The following is a 22664-nucleotide window of genomic DNA, read 5'->3' on the forward strand; positions in this document are numbered from 1 at the left end:
ACTCGAGTCCCCCATCTCTGCTACACAGCGCTAAGAGATCCAGTAAAGAAAGCATTTGAATTCGCCACAGAAGTAATGACATCGTTGCGAGATCTAGTGAGAAACATTCACATTTCTCCGTTATTAACGGATCAAACAGCGCGTGGAAACCAGGAAGAAACATTGTGCCATGAATGAACTATCCAGTGTCCACAGATCAGCAACATTCACCATGGATTTACTGTAGTATTTTGACATTAGAAATAAAATTGCTGCCCTCAAATGTAAATCTGAACTAAAATAAACCTTTGTTTATAACTACTACAATTATACTACAATTATACTAGAAGAGTCAATTATAGCTCTAGAATTGCTCAAAGTAAAAAACATCTATACTTTATGATGTTAGTTTTAATTTAAAAAAAAACTCAGTTTAAGACTTGGCTGTACCTCACACAGCATGGTAAATTTAATATCTGCATAATTTGTGCAATCTTGAAACGATAATCCAAAATAATATTTTTATTTAATTTTTTTTTTTTTCATTGAGATTGCTCTGTTTTTTAGGAATGTTTTGTCGACCATGCAGACACCACAAGCCTGCGCCTAAGAAAGGCCGCGCAAACAGGGCTTTTGTTGAGGTTGGAGCCGTTATATACAGAAAAGATTACTTGGAACGCCACATCACTAATGGAGCACCACCAGGACAGTATCAGATGCCAGGCATCTCTTGCCTTTGGTAGGTTCCCTTGGGTGAAAACAGACCTCCAAAACCAGCTTCAAGGAGAACACCTGGCTGCCTGATTGAGGATCTCCATCAATGGACCCTGTCCTGAGGCCTTCCCATATGATAGGGCATTGGAATAATCTTTCAGAAAGGCCCGTAAAATAAAATGTTCAAAGGGTGCAAAATTTGCAACAAGAAGTCTGTGGAGCAGTCATAGAAAGTGTAGCAATGGCATAGCAATGTAGCAATAGCAATGTCTTTAAAGGAACACTCCGACTTTTTGGGACTAGTAGTGAACGTGACTCGTGATCATGGCTGACTTTGAGGAATTGTTAGAGGAATTTTACTGTGTATCAAACCAAGATCCAGAACCATATAGTTTTGAGCCAGAATACACAGACGAGGAGTTACAAACTTTGGAAGCTATAAGACAAGATGCCGAACAGATTGATGTCGAAGGGAGAATCAGAACGAACACGGACTGGTGGTGTAAATGTGGAACATGCCAACCTATGCCGACAGAAACCGAGTGCCTTTTTTGTAATGAATGGGACCGGGTATTGCCATCAATGTCAAGGCTTGATGACAATCAAAATATTTGTGTCACTACCACGGATGATTTCTCTGCCCTAATACACCTGGCAGTTGTCGTTTTTTTTTCCCATTGTGACAAGATCAACTGGAAGAAACGCCCCATGCCGAGTGAACCTAATGGTCAGCTGTCCACCAAGTAAGTGATTTTGTTATAATGATCATTCATAGTTCAATGAAATTGTAGTATAGCCATTGCATACAGTGTGTCAATACACAAAATATGTACGTCAACTGACATAGCACATTTGAAATAGCCTTTCATGATCACCTGTTTACTTGTAGCTTAGCTATTCATACAAAGTTTTCTGTGCTTCCAAAGTTTGTAACTCCTCGTCTGTGTATTCTGGCTCAAAACTATATGGTTCTGGATCTTGGTTTGATACACAGTAAAATTCCTCTGACAATTCCTCAAAGTCAGCCATGATCACGAGTTACGTTCACTACTAGCTAGTTAGTCACGTTTGTTTTGTTTACGGAACCATCAACAGGGCGTCTCGTGTGCTGCGCTAATCACTCCGCCCAAGTAGCTGTGCTCCTACGCCTAGTGAGAATATAGTTCCCAGTATTTATACGATTAAAAATGGTCTCTGTCTCATATAGCCTTGTTATTTGTACACGCTGTGACTATACAGATCACAACATGTAAATAGGAAAATGTTTGCATTATTTTGTCACTTATTGGGATTAGTATGCTACCTTATCCATTTACATCCAGTCTTTGTGCTAAGCTAGGCTAGCGGTGGGTGCGTCAAATAACACTTACAGAACGCACAGAAATGAATAAGGTATGTATGGACTTATCTAACTCTGGGGGATCTGTGAATAAGCTAAAGTCCCAAAAAGTTGGAGTGTTCCTTTAAGTTATCTGACACTAAGTGTTGACAATGGAAATGTGTATACGTGTCAATAAAAATATATGACATATTTAACCCTTTTGTTGTGCCTTAATCACCACACCACCACCGCAAATAGAATCTAATTCTGTGGGAAACACTGGTTTCTAACATGAATGATCTTCAGCATCATGAATGAATGAACAATAAACACTAACCTCTTTGTTCTTCAGGATCTTCAGTGTGTTTCATTCTCATCATCATCATCATCACTTTATTTATAAAGCGCTTTCACATCAGCAGCAGCTGAACAAAGTGCTGTACATAAGGGTACAAAAACATCGACCAAGACATAAATAACAGTCACAATATCATAAAAATAATAAACTAGGGGTGAAAAATCTAACCCAATAAAACTATATCAAAATAAGACAGTTAAGAGCAAATACTAGCAGATAAGATCAAGTCTCAGTTTGGGTTGAAAGCCAAAGTATAGAAGTGAGTTTTAAGAAGAGTTTTAAAAATCGATGATGAGGAAGCCTGACGAATGGTTAAAGGTAAGGCATTCCATAACTTGGGAGCACAAACAGAGAAGGCCCTATCCCCTCTGAGCTTCCGCTTGGATCCGGGGACGACCAGGAGCAGCTGGTCAGCCGACCGGAGGGACCGGGAGGGAGTGTAACGGTTGAGTAGCTCAGTTAAATAAGACGGAGCAAGACCATTTAAAGCTTTAAAAGTAAACAAGAGAATTTTAAAATGGATTCTAAAATGCACAGGCAGCCAGTGGAGTGAAGCCAGGACGGGAGTAATGTGTTCTCTCTTCCGGGTTCCGGTTAAAACCCGTGCAGCGGCGTTCTGAACCAGCTGCAGACGTGCAAGTAAGGATTGACTGAGTCCAAAATAAATGGAGTTACAGTAATCCAGCCGTAAGGAAATAAAGGCATGGATTACGGTTTCTAACTGCTGCCTGGAAAGGAAAGGTTTCACCTTTACCAGTTTCCTTAGGTGATAAAGACTTGATTTGACTGTGGTGTTGATTTGGCTGTCGAGTTTAAAATCACTGTCCAGTCTAAAACCAAGATTTAATACTGTGGGTTTAAGATACGAGGCTAGAGGACCCAGCTCAACAGGGGAGGTCTCACATGAGCCACCAGATCCAAACATTATCACCTCTGTTTTCTTTTCATTAAAATTTAAAAAGTTTAAGGCCAACCATGCTTTAATATCCTCCAGACATGCTAAAAGAGGTGTAATTGAACAGGTGTCATGTCGCTTTAAGGGTACATAAATCTGGCAATCATCTGCATAGCAATGGAAAGATATACCATGTTTTCTAAGAATAGACCCAAAAGGAAGCAGGTACAATGAAAAAAGCAAGGGACCTAAAATTGAACCCTGGGGAACGCCACATGACAGCGGAGCAGGGCAGGATTCAAACTCAGCCATTTTAACATGAAATGTTCTGTCAGACAGGTAGGATCTAAACCACTCCAGGACAGTGCCAGAGAGGCCTACTTGGTGCTGTAACCGTGAGATTAAAATGCTGTGGTCTACAGTATCAAAGGCAGCGCTAAGATCCAACAGGACCAGAATTACGTTGTTACTGGAGTCGCATGCCAAGAGGATGTCATTGCAAACCTTCAGCAGTGCTGACTCCGTGCTATGTAGGGATTTAAATCCAGACTGAAAGATCTCTAATAAACCCTGCTCATCAAGAAAAGACTTTAGTTGTAAATACACAATTTTCTCCAAGATTTTAGATACAAATGGGAGCTTGGATATTGGCCTAAAATTATTCAGCACAGTAGGATCTAAACCAGGTTTCTTTATCAGGGGTGTCACTACAGCATGCTTGAAACCTGTAGGAACCACACCGGATGACAGGCTACCATTTACAATAGCAAGTACCCAGTACCAAATAGTGAGAAAAACTTCTCTGAACAATCGTGGTGAGAGAGCATCACAGGGGGAGCCAGAAGGCTTAATATGAGCAACCACATCCTTCAAGTGTGATAGCGTCACAGGCTCAAATTGATTAAAAGCAACAGGGCAAGCAACACAAACAGAGGGATCAGAAACAGGATGAGAGGTGAGAGCCCTCGCAGAGGCGACCTTATCAATAAAAAACTGCATAAAATTGTTACACAGTTCAGTAGAGGATTCTAAACCAGCAGTTTGTGGAGCGTTACAAAGAGAGTCAATGGTACTAAAAAGCATTCGTGGATTCTGGGCGTGAGATGAAATAATATTAGAGAAATACTCTTTTTTAGCCTCTTTAACAGCATTCTGGTAGTTTCGCCAACAGTCTTTAAAAATCTGAAAGGACACTTGCAGTTTATCTGTTTTCCACTTACGCTCAGCTCTACGACATTCCTGTCTGACAGCTCGAGTCCCAGCATTAAACCAGAGTTCAGGTTTAGTTCTGGTTTGCATGACCTTTAATGGAGCCACAGAGTCCAGGACAGCTTTACAGGAAGAGTGGAGCCAGGTACTGAGCTCCTGGACATCAGTCATGTCAGGAGGGCAGAGCTGGTCAAAAGCCATGGAGAACTGAGTGGCAGTAGAGGGGTTAATAATCCGACAGCTCCGTGCAGGCGTGGGAGTTTTAATCACAGCACGGGCAAATACAGTCTCAAATGTCACAGGCATATGATCAGAAAATACAGCGTCGTGTGTCTCTAGGTTTAACACAGGCAAACCGTAAGACAGAACTAGATCTAAAGTGTGTCCTTTCTCATGTGTCATTGTACGTAGAGACTGTGTCAGATTAAAAGCATCAATCAGGGATAAAAACTCAGTTACCAATGGTTTACCAGGGCAACATACGTGTATGTTAAAATCACCAACGATAAGAACATGTCCATAATTAGTCAGGATATCGGCCATGAATTCAGAGAAATCAGCAATAAAATCCTTACTGTATTTAGGCGGGCGGTAAATAACGGCACATAGTACCGGATCAGAACGACCCACCTCAAAAGAAGTTAGCTCAAAGGTGGTGAAAGAATATTGCTGAACGTGCTGTTTACATTTAAAAACGTTTTTGAAAACCGCTGCCGTTCCTCCTCCGCGACCTGATGTTCGTGGTGTATTAAAGAAGCAGCAATCCGCTGGTAAAAGTTCCAACAGAGCGCACGACTCACCCACATTCAGCCACGTCTCTGTAATACAGAGAAGGTCCAGATCATAGGAGCAAAAGAAATCCTTAAGAATAAAGGATTTATTGGTCAGCGATCGAGCGTTAACTAGGCCAACCCTGGCCGGAACAGGAGCGGGGACTTTAGCCGATGGGGGAGCACGACACAACAGGCGAAGGTTTCCCGGATTCACACCGCGACGGTTGAGCCTGGAAGGACATGGGTGGGACTGGACCACCGCATCCACGCTGACAGGTACCAGGCAGGCATCCATCGGATCCAGCAGGCGTAGTGGTATGAACATGCCGGGAAATAATCCACACACTGGCCGGAAAGTATACGAATTCTTAAGGCGGATCTTCAGCTTTACCAGCCGTCCGCTTCGGGTGCCGCGGCGGCGACGTCTCCTCCTGGAAGCAAGCACCGGGACCCGGCTCAGGTCAGTTGGGATTTCAGAGAGAAACGGGGGCCATATTTTTTCTCCTCCATTATCAAAGGTAAGCACATCTTTGACATGGAACCTTAGATTCAAAAGAGTTTGGCGATCATACACCAACGTTGACTTGATCTCAAAAATATCAAGGCCAAAAATCAATAAAACTAAACAAAGCAAAGAGAGTGACAGACGGCCAGCCAAACACACCGGCGCCATCTTGTGTATTCTGCAGGGTTCTGGATCACTCATGTTCTCACTGTCCTCTTTAATAAACTCAGTCTTTGCAGATTTCAGCTCTTCCTGATGCTCGTCTTCACTTGTAGCTGATGGGAATTTACAGCATTTATTGCTGAATTACTGTGGGAGGAGCTTCACTGATGATGTATTCCAGTGTGGGAGGAGCTTCACTGACGATGTGATTGCTGTGGGAGGAGCTTCACTGATGATGTGAATGTAGTGGGAGGAGCTTCACTGAAGATGAATTACAGTGGGAGGAGTTGATCTGCCAAAATCAAATATAAGTTACTGAGTTTGTTTTTATAATAAATGACACTTCTAAGCATTTATGCCTGTCTATATATTTATTGTACAGTAACTGATGCCAATTAATTATTTTTGTTTACTAATCCTAACATTATTCTGCTTCTTCATTAAAATGCAGGTATCTAGAAATATAGAAAAGAATATAAATAATTTAAATACTTCCAAATATAAATATTGGTAAGGAAAACAGTTAAAATCATAAAGACAGAAATAAACGTATAGTAGGCAACAAATACCTTCAGTCTGCTGACACCAATGAAATGAGCTTTAAGTGTCAATTTACAGGAGATCTGAAGACATCAGCATAATAAATGAGGTGAAAACAGGAACTATTTTCATGAAATAAAGAGTGTTTTCAGCAGATCCGTTAATATTGATGAGCCTCAGACTATCAACACTCATTCAACAAGCCATTCAGGGTCATCAGCAGATCATCTCACTTTATTCTGAGTGTTTGCTGTTAGAAACACATTATTTGAGTCAGGATACATGACAAAAGCCTGTAAAACTGCTCTACTGAAAGACAATACTGTTATTTCTCACAATATAACCACCAAAATAAGTGATAAATCACCAATAATAAAACAAAATAATTAAATAAATAACCTCTTCAGGCAAATAACTACAACACCATAATATGTTAATCTAAATATAGTTTGACTTTATAATAACTATTAATAGCAATAAACAAAGTAATTCCATTAACATGGGTTACATGGGCCTATTTAGAAACTGACAATGGTCATAAAACTCTTAAAAATGAAGAAAATGTAACGTTTCCTGTGTCAAACTTCATATCTATATTCCCATGCATGTATAGATTTTATATTTCCCACATTCATTACTCATGCAGGGGCAATATAAAGTGTCTACATCAATTTTAATAAGTAAATGTAATCTGCCAAAGATAAATGTCGACAATAATAAAGGTAAACACGAAAACGGCAACAGCAACACATGAGATCGATTCCCCTCACAGATCTCAAACTTTAACTTGATATTCAGTAACAGTTCTCACTCCAAACTAGAGCCCGACCGATATATCGGCAGGCCGATATTATCGGCCGATATTAGGCATTTTCCTAACTATCGGTATCGGCATTTATAACGGCCGATAAATTAATATTTAAAAAAATGCAGCGTGCAGTGATTTATGTAAGGATGGCGCTGCCAATAAAGCACCTAAAAGCTGTTACAAAGAACTGGCAAAAGTGGAAAAAAAATAACAGCCGCGTCCGGTGTAGACACAGTGTTAAAGCTCATTCTGCTACGTTACAACATCAAGCAATATTCCAATAATTTATGTAATTATAACACTTTATATAGGGCCATTTTGCATTAAAAGTAGCCAGATGGAGACGTGACACGTTCAGAATTAATACACTTTTAGTAAACTACAGAACAGCGCGAGGGGGAAGCGGCGCACCTCACGCGGGCAGAGAACGCGTCCGAGAACGGACACTGTTAGTGATATAAAACGCACACACAGGTCTGTTAAATTAAGCAATACTTTTAAGGTAGTCTAATATTTTTCTGACTAACAAAATTACTGACACAGTAAAGGGTAGATTTAAATAAAGAAAAACGAAATTTAAATAAAGAAAAATGAAATTTAAATAAAGAAATTAAACGAAATGTAGGCCTAAATAAAGAAATTAAACGAAATTTAAATAAAGAAATTAAACGAAATTTAAATAAAGAAATTAAACGAAATTTAAATAAATAAAAACGAAATTTAAATAAAGAAAAACGAAATTTAAATAAAGAAATTAAACGAAATTTAAATAAAGAAAAACGAAATTAAGTTAAATTAAAAAACGAGATTAATTTAGATTGATAATAACGGGTAAAAAGTCTAATACATTTTGTTTCTATTATTCTATTTTCCACAATGTCAAAGCAACACAGCTTAATCCAAAACAGAAGCTCAGGCATGCACTTCGGTCCATACAAACTCCGCTGTTCTGCGCTCTTGCCAGAGAAGACTTGTGCGTCGGTTCTATTTCTGGCATGCACGCGTTTTCCGCGTGTCTCACGCAGGCAGTGTGCAAACTCCAACCTTGGGAGCCGAAATAAAAACGGCCATGCCACGCAGTCAGCGTGTCGCCGGCCTTATTCAAGCGCGAATGAGAACCGTTTCGCGGGGGATCCCAGATGTGAAAAAAAAACAACAACAAATATTCGAATGTCAAATTTTCAAATCGAATACCAACCCACCGAACGAATATTCGGGTCCAGCCCTGTAGCCTAGTTTCACGTTTAGTACATTTTGCTTACTACTTATTTAAAATAGTATAAAACTACTGTACATATGTCATTATAAACGTTTTCATTATGATATTATTAATTTTACTTTACTAAAAAGATCTGAGTTCTTCCTCCACTAAATTAAGATTAAAAATAGAAGAGTATTTAGAATATAATATAATATAAAATGCAATGCAAACTAGTTTGGTTACAGCTCAAATTCTCATTCTATCATTCACCCTGCCTCCATTGCATATCTTTGTCACACAAGTGTTTGATCACCACATTTGAGTGATCATTGCAAAACGTTTATATATTTATTCTGTTTATACTGTGTATTCTATATACAGTACCCATCAAAGGTTTGTACACACCAATTGGAAAGTGTGTCCAAACTTACTGTACTATAATACACATAAATAATATTGCTACTGTATTATAATATACACACAAATAATATCGGCCGATATATCGGTATCTGGCTTTTTTTTATCGGTATCGGCATCGGCGCCCAAAAATCCATATCGGTCGGGCTCTACTCCAAACATCGAGACAATCACACAAACGAACACAACATCGCTCAGGTCTGAATGAACTCAACATATTCTCCTCATGCTCGCTGCTGCTGCACTAAATGTTTATTTCAGAAGGAAGACGCCAGAAAAGACGCACAAGTATCGCTGTGATCGATGAAAACAATACAGAAATGAGCCTGTCGCTTAATCAAACTGTATAAAGTGTGTGTGATGGTTGTGTAAATATGAGAAATACCGTGAACTGCTCTCCTCACCTCAGAAGACTCGACGCTGAAACTCTCAATGAGGGAAGAGAGACGGCGCGAGCGAGCGCTCCGGTGACGTCATCGGCTTCCAAAGCACGCGCGTACGGGACACCCCCGCAGCCAATCAGGGCCACGCAGATGCAGCTTTACTAGTAGCCTTCCATTATTATTATTTTAGAACTGAAGTGACTCCAGTTACTAAAAGTGAAAGGAACTTTTTCAAGTGAAGCACAAAATAGTCATAATAAACAGAGGAGGATCACCTCCATCCAGCCTGAAAAGTGTTTTGGCCTGTAAAGTCCGGCTCAGTTTATTCTGTAGCGTCCTAAGACAAACAGTAAAGGCATGTTGGTAGATTAGCACCTGTATAATTTCCTTTTGTTGAAACCCCAGATAAAAGTAGAAAGCTACTGTTATGTTTGATCCATGAGGCAGTTCGACATTTCCTTACTAAAGAAAAAACACTGAAATAAAAATACTTCTACAGACATTGCTCCGAGCGAGCTGTGGTAAACATGGAACTTTTCCTTGACATGAAACGGTAATCAAACAAGTAGGCTAGTGGAAGCCTGCAGTGCATGAAACTGCTGTATCTAACCTACCTTATTCATGCAATATCTATTCAGTCAGTACAGTAGCCTACACTTTAGTAATGTTTCTGTTTAACATTAACGCTTCTTCCTGTTACCTGTCCCTGACCCCTCAGGCAGCGCATCCACTCGAAAAGCAGACAGCCGCGCCTCTGCTACCGCGGGCGTTTTTCCACATTCGAATATTCATTTTCACCTTCGAAATTCTGTTTTTTAAATCTATTCGAATATATATTCGAATTTAGAATATTCATTGACGTTGACAGCCCTAATACTCATGGGAGTTGTAGTGTTGTAGTGTCACACTTATTTCAGATGCTTTTTGAAAAGACTACAATTATTCAACCCGCCAAAGTGGCTAGTTGGAGTGACTACACTCAAAAAAATTATTCAAGCCCTTCTTAGAGGTGACACATTTAAATATAATTTTCTTTATTTAAATATATCTATTTAAGATCATATGTATATTTAAGTGGTTTAACTAAAAATGTATTAATAGCTCCACCTATGAGATTGATTTACATTGGATCGCCAAAAAAAGTGTCATACGGGACCGCACTTTGCGCTTGTGCGGGACAGCGCGCTCTTTTCGCCCATCTCTCCATCCTCTGGGTGCAACGCCAAGGCAACGTTTGGTGGACGAGACTACATAAAAGGCGAATATCCACTACTTGGTAAGTATTCATTTGTTGTAGTTGATTAGAAAGTATCTTACTGTCAAATATCGTTAATACAGTAATATTGACCGAAATGTGTGCAACAGTTAAGCGAGCCTAATTTCACTCTTCAAAGTTGAAGGGAGTTGGCTGGCTAACGTTAACTTATGGTGGTTAGCTAGTGCTACTTTTGTACTTTTAACGTTAGTCACGTTGACTGCTTTGGTTAACTTATTGCTTATTGCTCTTCGTCGCCGCAATTTTGGACCGGGCAAAACTGGCCTGTAGACAAATAAAAGTAAAAGAAGAGATGCCGAATTTCTGTTGTGCGTGTGTCCAAAATGGCGGGATTGGCGGCGACAAGCAGCCAAGGACCGAAGCCACAATAAGGCAGGCCACAACGTTAACGTTAACCACAACGTTATTTGTGTCCAGTGTTATTTGTCATTATTTTCGTCAACGAAAAATCTATTGACATTTTCGTCAACTAATAAAAACTAGACGAAAATGTTAAACAGTGACTATTTGGGAAGCGATCCAGTCAGAACTGATGTCCTGCGTTTGTGCTAGATGCGCACATTTGTACTGTAACGTGCTGATCTACCCAGCGGTCTCATAAAACTTTAAAAAGTTTAAACATCTGGGAGAATGAGTAGAGCAGACATATAGATCTGAATAAGAACGATGACGATGGACAAATACACACAACATTATGTCTAAATGTCCGTTTTGGAGAGTATTCATGTAAACTATGTTGGTTATGTCTTAAACAGATTTGAGTGTATTGGATGTGAATCAGTGCAGTTGGATCCGCATGTCATTGGACATGATCCGATGTCTTAAAGTGACAGTGGGTAATAAACCTAATGTGGTCTGTCTGTGTCCTTAACTTTGATCAAGCAACAAAAGAAAAAGAGAAAAGCATTCACTGTTTGTTAATAGCTTTAATAAGGATGAATTATATTTAATTCATACAAATAATTATGTCTGCTTGAAAGATTAATGTATGCAAGTAGTTCTAAAGAATGCATATACCATTAATTGAAAAGAAGACTGTTTTACTTTAGGAAAAGTGGTTTTATTTAATTTTAAGATTTTTTAAAGTCACAGTAGTTAAATCTGTATCTGTATTGCATGTTAAAACTTAAAAATCATTCATATTAATAAGTGCTCTATTTCAACCTACAATATTAACATTTGTACTAATGTGTCTGACTATAATTAATAATTACTTTTATTTGGATACGTCGCTTGAGTATTTCCTCCCCCATACAGAAATGTAATGTATGTCAATATATGTAAATTACATATATAATGTTAGTGCCCATGTATGTCTGCTGCATATATGAGAATATATGCAAAATTCATATATGTAAACACATATACATATATGAAACATATATTTCAAAATATATCAAAAATGGCCGTTTTCATGTAAGTGCCATATATTTTCCCGTATATGCACATAAATGTGAAATATATGTAAGACGCATATATGTATACATGCATACATGTACTTATTTCTATAGTACATACTTTCACATATATTAGGGATACAAATCTTATATCTGAATGCCTTGAAATTAAATGCCTATAGTTGGAGATTGTCTATTGTGTGAATACCAAATATAGTATTTTAATACAATAATGCAGTGTTTTCTTTGTCATTTTTGACAAATACATCCACAAAGTACCATAACCATATGCCACAGCTTTAAAAATGCATCAGTATCGCATGCATGTACACTGTAAAACTTTTCACTGTAAATTTACAGTTAAATACTGGCAGCTGGGTTGCCATCCACATACTGTATTTTTACAACACTACTACAGTAAACAGCATTTACAGTACTCCACTGTAATTACCAAATACAGTATACCACATTTTACATTATTAAACTTGTCGTCAGCAATAAATTGTATTTTTACAGGGAATACTACTTTTATTATTACATAATTAAAATATTATACTTTAAGGTTTCATAAGAGTAGTCACACTAGGAAAAAGAAAACAACATTTTCTGGGTTTTAAAACATTTATTTAGTTAAAATTGCCTTCTGTGAACATGTTGGCTGAATTACTTTTTAAACATAAAATGCAATTTTAACACTTAACAACAAACAGGTAACAGTTAGCACTTAATTTAAGGAATAGTTCACCCAAAAATTTAAATTAGCCCATGATTTACTCACCCTCAAGTCATCCTAGGTGTATATGACATTATTCTTTCAGACGAATACAATCAGAGTTCTATTAAAAAAAATGTCCTGGCTCTTCCAAGCTTTATAACGACAGTGAAATGCTGTTTCTTTTTTGAAGTCCATAAAAGTGCAAACGAAATCCCATTCAAAGTCTGCAAGGTTTCGCAGAAGTGAGGACACCTGTAGGCTTACAGTGGTGTTCTTGTTTTGCACAACTTGGCCAGTTTTCTTTGAAGTTACTTGTCCTTTCTTTGTTTTTGATCCACGTTCAGGATTGATGTAAAGAAAGCGTCTAAAAGGCAGAAAAAAACAACAATTAAATATTATTAACTGAGTGTATATATTTTGGAAAACAAAATGCAATGTTTGATGTTGTGAAAAAAAAAAAATGCAATGTTGGATGTTGTGATCAATAACTGATATTATTTCTGCCCTGGTAAAATACATCAACTCAATGTGTCTGTTTACATGCACACTGTCAACTAACTACATTTTTGGAAGTGGGGTTGCCAGATTTAAAGTTTTATTCTACAACTTTTGTCTACACATCACCCAGCTCATTAACAATATCATGCCCTCATCCGGTGCCATCAGAGTATCAGTGGAAAGGCAGTCTTTAGACTCTCCGTTTATATAGAGCACACACTGCCAGAATCCAGCCCAAACCTTTGTGACAGAAATAATTTAACTTAATTGCAAGCCTTGCAATGTTTATTGCATATATGACAACATGATTTACCAGACTAAAATGCATGTTTGCACCCAAAAATTTAAATTCTGTCATTATTACTCACCCTCAAGACTTTTGTTCATCTTCGGGACACAAATGAAGATATTTTTGATGAAACTGATAGTTTTGTCCTTCCATTGATATCAATATCATTGCAACTGTCAAAGCCCAGAAAAGTGGTAAAAACATTGGTAAATATATAGCTACAGTGGTTCAACCTAAATATTATGAAGCAGGGTTTCTGCACATTTTTTAAAGTCAAATTTAAGGCTTTTTAAGACCTTTTTAAGATAGACAAGTATCACAAATCTGCCGCATCTGAACCCGATCAAGCCCTCATTAGCCGCGTTTCCACTGTCGGGCCAGGGCCGGGCCGTGCTAGTGCGTGCCAGGGCCAGTCGCGTTTCCACTGTCACTTCCGGGGCTTGATCGGGGCTTACTCGGGGCCAACGGCCAGGATTTCTGGCCCGTCGAATACCTTGGGCCAAAGCGGGCCAGCTCGGGCTAGAGGAGTGGTTACCAACAGAGGAGGAGTTTACCGTTGGGAGACGGCAGCGCCGGATGATTCTGTCAGCATTAAAGACTTAAAAATAAAATAATTTAAATCGCGTTCATGTTTGAATGCCTTCTGTTTGTGATGCAAAAGACTATGCGCGCTAGCCGTTACCTAGTAAACATAGTAAACGCTTGAAGATACGCATAGTAAAAAAAAAAACATAGCGAACGCTTGAAGAAATCAGACCAATCTTAAAGGCTATCACAGTCATGTTTTTATTTTATCTGTCATAGCCTACGTCTCGTCTCTTTAAACCGGACTATCAAAAAATAAAGTAACTTTTTTTTTCGGGAGCTTCCTCTGTTTCTCTGACTGAAAATATATGGGAGTGCTAAAGCTCCTCAGGTCGTATGGCATATATTTGTAGAAATTATCATTTTTTCTAAATGTGATGTAAATATGTCCTGTAACTAAGTTACCAGATAAAGAAACAGACGCGACTGAAAAAGTAAGTGTGTCCTCTTTCGTTTGTGAAATAGACCTAACGGTAATTTATTTCTGAGTGACTAATGTGCAATTTTTACATAAATTAATTCATTATGATCAATGTATCACTTTTTATTGTAAACCATCGATGCTTGGGTTTTAAATGTTCAAGTAGCTGCTAAACAAACAAACAAACAAAAAAGCTCGCAAACGGCCGCTTTTATCGTGTTTTCAACGCTGTTTCCAGTGATTTCTGATTAGTTTTCTGATAAAACTTCCATTTGTTGGTGAAATGATGGGTTAGTGTGACGTTGTCCCAGAGAGGCGTGTTACGGGCGTGTTTTAGTGAAGCTCTGTGGAGCTTCTGGCCCGACAGTGGAAACGCATGCCCGGTGCTATTGGCCCGAGGCTATTAGCCCGGCACGGCCCGTTTAAAGCCCTGGCTCGACAGTGGAAACGCGGCTACTGAGGAGCGGAGAACCCGAACTACACAATCACTGTCACAGCATCGAGACATCAGACACACAGCAAAGGGGAATGACACATTACGTCCAGGGCCGGAACAATAGAGCTGATATGGCAACTAGTGCACTAAGTTTCATCATGCTGGCATGTGTGGAAAGTTTTAAATCACGAGTGTTTCTAGTGAAACTCCCACACGGCACAATGATCTGTTCATAAAGTGGAGAAATCAGCGCTTCTGTAGACTAGCTATATTCCATCTTACGGAGAAATCATGTTCATATAAACCTTAATACTCAGAACTACACACACACACACACACACACACACGAATGAGAATTAAATTATAGAACACTTCCGCGTTTCCGGGAAAAAAGACCGCCATTGTCTGTCACTACACGATGTATGTATCCAACCCGATCTCCGACTGAATGGTGGATAGGCAGGTAAAGCTAATCTACGGGGAAGTAAAGGTTGGAGAGGAGAAAAATCTTAGATAGCTATATGGATACCCCCCACCCCCCCCTTCGATGTCAAACTCAAAAATGATTTTATTTTTAATTATTGAAAAATGTTATTCTTTTATATGAAAAAGTGATTAATTGTTTTTTATTGAGAAAATATTTTAGCTTGTCTTGTGATAGAATTTTAATCTGTCATGGTCATGTTATAATGAACCCCACCTGGGGCATGTTGTCACATTTCACTTCCATTCCTTTGGGGTATATCAAGATTAAAATATACACTGTATTGATAAAACAAAATCACATATGTGTGAAATTGGGAAAAATAAACACTCTGAACCCTATAGATATACACAAACTGAGAAAGTCAAAAGCGTTAGATTGTGCCCCGCTCTCTCTGTTATTTAAAGCTACTTCTTAAGATTCGAAAGCAAAATAAATTAGCCTTATACAAACATTTCATACATAAAATAATTTAATTCAAAAGATAGTTTTAGTCAATGACACCCAGGCAGAGATGGGCATAAATACATGGAAATAAATACAAATACAAAATACTGTGTGAAAATTAATACAAAATTACAAATAAAGTATTTTGAAAACACATAAAATACATGTGAAATTGGCCATCCAGTGCAGGGATAGGTCACAGTGAATGAAGAAACTACACAGGCCTATGACTTTTCATTCCTAACCTCATCTCTGCCCTCTTTTTCTTTCTTTCTTTCTTTCTTTCTTTCTTTCTTTCTTTCTTTCTTTCTTTCTTTCTTTCTGGCAATTACAAATAAACGTATGCAAAATAGCAGCCATTTATCTACTTATTACTGGTTATACACCTTATTCCAAAAATAAATAAATAAATAGCTGAGCTAGTGAATGTCTGATTCTGAACTAGTTGATCCACTAAATCAATACCCTGATAAAGAGGTTGACTGGAGGTTGGAAGAGGTTGACTCTCTCTCTCTCTCTCTCTCTCACACACACACACACACACACACCACATCATCAGTCTTCAGTTTCACCTCAGCTATACGGTAGGTGCTTTTGAATTGCATTTTAGAGGTTTTTAAATGTATATTGCCGTTATATTTACATATTGCCCAAAGTTTAAAAGATTCTATAAATAAAGTGCCGCGATGATATTCATGTGCGAATACATTTATGCCGAGGAATGTCCCGCGTGTCTTACTGTAAACCTAGTTTGCAAACATGCTGATAATAATAACTGAGAATTCGTTTCGTTTTTGCGAACACGTTCATTCTGTTCATTTCAGCTGAACCGGCGTTTAGCATTAATTCATGTTTTAGAATAAAATGCAGGCAAATGGACTGGATGATTTATGAAGTGTGCTGTTATGTCGTGTAATATTTGGGGGAGCAGCAATGCATTTTGACGAGAAAATGTCATTAAAGTGTGATGTATTGTGATACTATCAGCTTGTGAGCGTGAGAGTTGAGCCGGTCACGACTATAATGAACCAAAGAACACGTTTGGATGATTTGTACATTAATAACCCCTTATATTCTGTTATGTAATTAATCGTAATTAGACATTGGAACATGAAGTTGAGTCCCGTGACAAGCAAGACTTTATTTATTCTGTCAAACAAACTTTTGCCATAACAAGTCAAGTCATCTTCATTTATACAGCGCTTTAACAATGTAGATTCTTCCAAATCAGCTTTACAGTGATAATAGGAGATTAAAGTAACAGAGATTGTTTTGGCTTTACAGCAGCTCTAGGATAAAGTTATTGTCCAGCTAAAGTTAGTTTAGATTTTTTACAAGTAATTTCATTAGGCTACTTAATTTTTAATATTTCCAATGACACCAGCACCATGATCGTTCACATCTGGCGTCAGGTCGCAGTTTAACACGGTCACCAGTTAAACTAGTTTAGAGCCCTGCACGGGCCTCAAATCTAGGCCCGAGCCCGGCCCTGGCCCGAGACGCTCAGGCCCTAGCCCGACCCGTGTCCGACAGCTCATCAGAATTATCAGCCCGAGTCCGACCTGAGCCCGGTTTTATTCATTTTTTTTTTTTTTTTTTTTTTTTTACAGCGGCAGCCTGCCCTATTTGCAGCCATTAAAATATGTCCGTTTTGTTAGTTATGTTTCTTTTCTTTTCATTTCTTTATTAAGTTAATTTAGACAAATGTTTGGAGCATTTAAAAAAAAAAAAAAAAAAAGTAATAAAAACTCAGTGAGTGTTTTAGCGCAATTTTCTGACGTCATGGGATCACAACACTAAGAGATAGTAAATCTTTTCCTGGATTTTTTTTTTTGTGCGTTCCCGAGATTAGACCTTCCTTAACATAATGCCGAAAACCCGAAGTCTCTAGGTGGTCTGGTTGAGGAGTAGATAGAAGTGCAAGATTGGTGCGCACAGACAGAACAGAAATCATGAGTTAACAATCGCAATTTTGTCCGGTGGAAAATTGCGCTAAAAATTACGAGCAAGCAGCCGAGCCAACAGCGAGTAAAACATGTTTGATCAATTTAGCCTCTCAAATCAACGCTAATACTTTACTTGGCTACAATAAAATCCATAGATATAAAACACTTCAAGCATATCACAGACAGTTAGTTTAATGTTTATTTATTAAACCACAGTGAGTAATTTTTTTTTTGAAATACTGAGGCAGGCTCAGGCTGCTCGCAACAGCGCTCGCAAACGAAATGAGCAATAGAGCAAATAAAAAAAAAAAAAAAAAAAAAAAACTTGCAGGTTATCTTACCTCAAAAAATGCACCACAGAAAATGGCCATTCTTTTTTCCAGTAATTTCCAACAGTTAAACGAAAATAAAGTCCAATCAAACGAAAAACGAAAAACATCAGTAGCCTAGTTTCCAACAGTTAAATGAAAATAAAGTCCAATCAAACGAAAAGTTAGAACAGTCTCTTACAGAGCATCGTGGAGAAAAAGAATAGCATCCACAGTGGGAGATTTTAACCCAGTCCTCTCTTCTATCACTCTGCGATTTTTCTCTTAATATTCTGCATTATTTGCAAGTGAGGTGAATCGTTGGTTGCGCTGACGGGAAACCTTCTGTTTGTGCGCGTGCTTGCGTGCGTGAAACTGTCATGTCAATCATATGTCAGTGTAATTATTAGATTATGAAAGTTATGAGGTTATTAAATGTCTTTCTATGTTTGTTCTTCTATCGTCGACGTCAACTTCTCATATTTTTTTAATTAATGTCTAAAAATATAAAAAGAAGGATAACCCAAAAAAGGCCCGAGGCCCGGCCCGCATGTGAACTATGACGTGAAAATTGGCCCGAAGCCCGGCCCTAGGGGCGTAAAAAAGTCGGGGCCCGTCGGGCTCGGGCTGAAATGCAGGGCTCTAAACTAGTTAAACTGAACATCGGCTCGAGTGTCCCGCGCACATGTTCATATAATGTAACGTGCCCGTTATGATGAGCATATTTCATCAAGACTCCCATGGTTACCAGACTATTGAAACCGACTGAATAAGACACAGCCCCACCCAGGGCCGGTTCTAGACATTTGGAGGCCCTAGGCAAAATTCATGTTGGAGGCCCCCCACCCCCAATAAAAAAACACTTGAAACAAATATGATTCCTAACCTTTTTATTTATACAACATTTAATTTTAAAAGCAGTATATTTTTACTTACACAGTACATAAGTTTGGACACATTACTATTTTTAATGTTTTTGAAAGAAGTCTCTTATGCTCATCAAGCCTGGATTTATTTGATCAAAAATACATAAAAATAATATAGTGAAATATTATTAAAATTTAAAATAATGGTTTTCTATTTTACTATACTTTATATTTCTGTGATGCAAAGCTGAATTTAGTGTCACGTGATCCTTCAGAAAACTTTATAATATTCTGATTTATTATCAAATGTTAGAAATGGTGCTTAATATTTATTTTATAACCTGTGATACTTTTTTTCAGGATTTTTGATTATTAAAAAGTTGTTTTAAAAAAGTCTTCACTATCACTTTTTATATATTTAACACATCCTTTCTGAATATTCCTGTTTTTTTCTGTATGTTTGATCAAATAAATGCAGGCTTGTAGAGCATAATAATAAACTTCTTTCAAAAACATTAAAAATAGTAATGGGTCCAGACTTTTACCGGTACTGTATGTACATATTAATCAAACTTTATCTAAGGTAATCTCTTTTTTGTTTAATGAAGATGTTATTGTTGTTATTTTGCTGTTTTATTCAATTTATTCACAGTTCCAGAATCCCACTAAGTGCTTTTATATTGCATTGCTACCTTAAATATGCTATACACAAATCAAGTGGAAGAGAAAGACACGATCGCTACTGAGCAGAAAAAATATATATAAACTGATATTATTGGCGTAATGTCAGGGTATCAGCAGAATTTAGAAGATAGACCCATAGATATTAGATCCTTTATTAGAAACATTTAAAAATGTTGTAGTGTGTTGGCTTTTTAACTTAGAATACAGACGTCTTGTCTTTTAATTTTGTAGCTTTTTTACTAGTCAGCTCCGGACGCGATGTTATTCATTGTACGCGCAAATTCAAAGCGTCGCGTCTGGGCACGTTAATGACGCTCGCGCTCTTTTAAAACTCGTAATAAAGCGGTGAATGATTTTTCCAGAAATGACGCTGATCTACAGTACACGTTTATATTTAGAATACATAATCACTCCAAAATAGATGACGACAACTCACACACCTGCATTATGAGCTGTGCTTCTTTGTGTGCTTATTAGGCTTTTGCCTCGCAGCACCTGATGGATGCGTTCGTTACACATACTTTCAGAAGCCGACACCCGCTTTGTAACGGACACATTAATTGGTTTAACTGCAGTAATGTAACAGTCTATGGTTAAGATAAACATCGTCACTATTTTTAGTTAATTAATAAATATTGAAATAAATTGTAGATAGGACATTTGTACATTTTTTTTTTTTTTTTGTCCCTCTGTCTGGGCCCCATCCCGCCAATCGGGCCCTAGGCACGTGCCTAGTTTGCCTTTGCGTTAATCCGGCTCTGGCCCCACCTAAGATATTTTTCACCAGCCGCCACTGTGTCAGATGTGTCACATGTGACTGCAGTCGGTGTGTATTTGCTAGAGTTACTTCCTGTGTTTTTACAACTGAGTGTTCGGATGAAAACTGAAACGTATTGTTAACTTGTGTTTATGGAGTCCAGTGACGTTTAATAAAGAGTTTGTTTGAACATTTGGATGGTTTAGACATCATGAATCTACATAGACAAGCTCTTATTGAGAGGTTTAGATGTTGATGTTTCATTGAATGTCTTATTTGAAGTCACCAGAATCGTGATTAATGGCTCCTTTATTTGAGCTCTTGACCCTTGACTCTTCTTTTAATATTTCTCTGGCTGCTTTAACTGTATTTTAATAAAACACATTTGTTATGTAAACGAAAAGCTTCATGAGTTTTGTACTATGGTGGCACCCAGCATGCATTGCGGCATGAATCTTTTCGTTTGTCACCATTGTTGAGATTCATGTGCTGATACTTGATACCATAGTCTGTAAGCTTTTGTGTGAACTGTGTAATTAAAAAAAAAAAAAATTAAGCTAATTGCAATGTGCTAATCTTTTTAAAAATCATCTTTTATAAATCACACTCATCTTTCAAATATTAAATTCTTGCTGAACTTAATCTTACTTGTCCATGATGATAATATTATCATCTGAGCATATTTATATATTATTATTCATATTTATATCTCATGATTATCTCTGCTGTTTCAAATATGTTAAAATAAATACACATTTACAGCAATCAGAGAAATCTAATGTTAAAGAGTCAAGGGTCAAGAGCCCAAATAAAGCTGACACTAATCACGATTCGGGTGACTTTAAATGAAACATTCAATGAATCGTCAACACCAAAACCTGTTAATTCTCAATAAGAGCTTCTGTAGACATCTGACAGAAATAAAGTTAATCTGGTTATTAATAACAAGTGAAAGCAGCATTTGAAACATTGAAAAAGAGGCATGATGTGATTGGCTGCAAAAAAAACTCCCGTTAATCTTTAAGTTTTCATGAATTTAGATTTAATTGATTTATTTTAATGCATTGTTTTATTTATTTTATAGCTTTTTATGGAATACCATATAAAATATAGGCCTACCTATAATTTTTTTCATAAACACAAACTGCCCTCCACCCAGTGCTATTCTATCCAGAGTTACATTTTAACACACATTGTGTGCTAAAATCTACACAACATGTGTCAAAATGCTATCTACACAGTCACATGTGTTGTTTTTCATCTCTTTTTGCAGTGCAGAAATGAATAACAAGAAGTGTGAATCTTCAGGAGGGGTTCAGGCCAAAATAACAAACAAAAGTCAATCAAACTAAAGAGGAATTAAATGTAACTTACCTGACAAAAGATAAATCCCAAATAAAATACAGAAGCCTTCCCTTACTCCCCAACTGACCAATAAACAAGAGAAAACGATTCATAAAAATAAAATAAAAGGATGGCAACGTCCTCCCTATACGGCTTCCAAAATAAATAAATATTAGCCTAAATACATAACTCAGCGACAAGATAAGTAAACAAAAGAAATATATATCAATTGCAAAACAAAAGAGAAACTTAAGATAGACAAATGTCACAAATCTGCCGCATCTGAACCCGATCAAGCCCTCACTGAGGAGCGGAGAACCCGAACTACACAATCACTGTCAGCATCGAGACATCAGACACACAGCAAAGGGGAATAACACATTACGTCCAGGGCCGGAACAATAGAGCTGATATGGCAACTAGTGCACTAAGTTTCATCATGCTGGCATGTGTGGAAAGTTTTAAACCACGAGTGTTTCTAGTGAAACTCCCACACGGCACAATGATCTGTTCATAAAGTGGAGAAATCAGCGCTTCTGTAGACTATATTCCAGCTTACGGAGAAATCATGTTCATATAAACCTTAATACTCAGAACTACAACACACACACACACACACACACACACACACACACACGAATGAGAATTAAATTATAGAACACTTCCGCGTTTCCGGGAAAAAAGACCGCCATTGTCTGTCACTACACGATGTGTCCAACCCGATCTCCGACTGAATGGTGGATAGGCAGGTAAAGCTAATCTACGGGGAAGTAAAGGTTGGAGAGGAGAAAAAAAAAACTTCCCCTTTAAACACTTCTTTACTCCCAAAATGAAAATGGAAAGCAGAGAACACACAAAATGTAGCACTACACAAACTAATAGTTACGATGGAACCCAACAGAGAATAAGGTTTCAGATAACACCTGAAAAATCTTGCATCACAATA

The 22664-nt window shown here is 37.8% G+C and overlaps 1 protein-coding gene; it reads right to left on the reverse strand.

Annotated features, from left to right (window-relative positions):
* The window catches only part of LOC311094365 (uncharacterized protein), a 337913-nt gene that overhangs the window by 153590 nt on the left and 161659 nt on the right, over positions 1-22664 (reverse strand).

Source organism: Abramis brama (assembly GCF_963993115.1).
Source record: "Abramis brama genome assembly, chromosome: 1".
In the NCBI taxonomy this organism is placed as follows: domain Eukaryota; kingdom Metazoa; phylum Chordata; class Actinopteri; order Cypriniformes; family Leuciscidae; genus Abramis; species Abramis brama.